At 32.5% G+C, this 2,321-nt stretch overlaps 1 protein-coding gene across 1 annotated transcript in view; it reads left to right on the top strand.

Moving 5' to 3' along the window:
* Nucleotides 1-1,183: 1,183 nt before the first annotated feature.
* Nucleotides 1,184-2,321, top strand: part of LOC107558834 (rho guanine nucleotide exchange factor 18-like) — a 14,203-nt gene continuing 13,065 nt past the window's right edge. Inside the window, exon 1 of the mRNA XM_016242524.1 lies at nucleotides 1,184-1,385. The gene's annotated coding sequence lies outside the window, so the exon portion shown is untranslated. The remainder of the gene's footprint in view (nucleotides 1,386-2,321) is intronic.

Here is a 2,321-nt window from a genome sequence, read left to right as displayed (position 1 = left end):
TTGCTGCAGGTTTTTTTTAAATTTTTTAATTATGCTTTAAACGACATATACAAAACAATACAAAGCAAGGGTAACAAAGGATAAAAGAAAACAATATATATATATATACAATCAGAGACATGCATGACCTTTACATTACTCAAATATTTTGAAGACAGAACACAAACGGACAGTTTTAATTGCCTTTCTATTAGTACTATGTTGAATAGTACACAAGTAATTTTCCAACTCTTTAAAAAACACCGTAAAACAGGGTTTTTTGTTAGAAAATGTACACTTATGAATGTGAAACTTAACCAACAAAATAAATAGATTAATAACAAAAACTTCGTTATTTACATTATCATAATTAAAATATCCAAAAACTACATTTTTGAAATGCAAATAAAATTAAAGAGTACCTTTTCTTTGAGAAACATAGAGACATCAAACCATAACTTTTTAACATAACTACAGTGCCAGAAGATGTGGGGTACAGTTGTGTGTGCAAAGAGCAAAAAAGAGCAGTTAACATCAATATCCTTCTTAAACTGACTGAGAAAATGTTTAACTTTTATCTTGTTTGTAACAAAGAACTTGTGAGGCAATAACCAAATGCTTTCCCACTTAGGATTTCCAACTAATTTAGTCCAATAAGCAATAGAGCAAGGCTTGGTATAGCAATCTCCTTTAAAAACAGAGAACGAATAGACTTGTTATTTTTAGTCTGTGAATTTTTTTTTACCACATATTGTATCAGTTAGATTGACTATAGGCATATCAACCAATATCACATCTTTAAATAAGGAAACTATAGCAGAATTAATTGCAGAGAAAACAGAGCAAAAAAGAGCAGTTAACATCAATATCCTTCTTAAACTTACTGAGAAAATGTTTAACTTTTATCTTGTTTGTAACAAAGAACTTGTGAGGCAATAACCAAATGCTTTCCCACTTAGGATTTCCAACTAATTTAGTCCAATAAGCAATAGAGCAAGGCTTGGTATAGCAATCTCCTTTAAAAACAGAGAACGAATAGACTTGTTATTTTTAGTCTGTGAATTTTTTTTACCACATATTGTATCAGTTAGATTGACTATAGGCATATCAACCAATATCACATCTTTAAATAAGGAAACTATAGCAGAATTAATTGCAGAGAAAACACCAAATTGCTGCAGGTGAACACAAGCGCCGCTTTCTGTTCCCGTCGTGCCTCCTCGCAGTGTGCGCGCGCGTGCGTGTGCAGCGTGTCGTTCCCTTGTCTGCGCTGCACTTGTTGTAACCGGGCCGACGGATGCTTAAGAAAAGAAACTGTCCTGTAAAAAAGAGGAGAGGAGAGGATAGGATAGGATAAGGAATAATCGGTTTGGAGCTGAAATGATGTGATGTTTCTTTAAAAAAAGGTGAGTAGAAACTTCTGTAGCTAAACTTTGCGCGAGCCTCTAACGTTATGTGTTTAAAGTTTTTGTCATCGAGGCCTCGTGTTTTTTAATTGACATTGTGGTTTATAGTTTACGAAACGTGTTTTTGTTACTAAACAATCATTTTGGTTTTGTTTAGAGATATACGACGTCTTTTAAATGCTATTAGTTTTTTTAGTTTTAGTGGCATATTCGTTAATGCTTCTGAGAGGAGCGTCACGTATGAGATCAGCAGCAGGAAAAGTTTCGCTGTGATTTTACTTCAGGATTAAGAATGATGCCTCTTTAATTCTGAAATAATCCGCACATGATGTGTTTATTGTGGCGAGTGGTCAGTGAATTTGCATGATGGCTGTGTTTACACTGTGCTGTGATTAGGAGGAATGGTTGGTTTATCTGTTCGACCATTAACTTGCATTCCTCGCGTTTTGTCTCTGATCAATGACTCTAGTTTCACTAGTGTCAGATCTGTAGAAGGGCTGAGTTTTTGGTTTGTTTGTGGTCCGGTGACTTTGTGTTTGTAAGATGACTAAACTTGTTTTCCTTTGTTTTAGATATTTGATTTTAATCAAATAGAGACCAGTATATTTTTCAGTTTCACTTGTAACCTTTCATACCTAGTACTTATTCCAGTAATACCTTAGAAACCAGTAGTGACTAGTAACTGTTCAATTAGACACTACGTTCTAGTCATTTTACTTTTCTAAGTGTCTGGATAACAAAAACTATATTTCTTTTTTAAATTTTTAGTTAAGTTTTTAGTCATTTTGTTGAATTGTAATTTTAATTTTTTCATTAAATTTTATTTATTTTAGTACCTTATGTTAAACTAGCTGAAATAAAATGTTTTTTATATATATTTTTTATTTTATTTCAAGTAACATGTTTTTTTAAGTTTTAGGTAACTATAATAACCCC

This window comes from Sinocyclocheilus grahami, unplaced genomic scaffold (assembly GCF_001515645.1).
Source record: "Sinocyclocheilus grahami isolate Dianchi unplaced genomic scaffold, SAMN03320097.WGS_v1.1 scaffold21.1, whole genome shotgun sequence".
In the NCBI taxonomy this organism is placed as follows: domain Eukaryota; kingdom Metazoa; phylum Chordata; class Actinopteri; order Cypriniformes; family Cyprinidae; genus Sinocyclocheilus; species Sinocyclocheilus grahami.
This window is presented reverse-complemented; position numbering and strand designations above follow the sequence as displayed.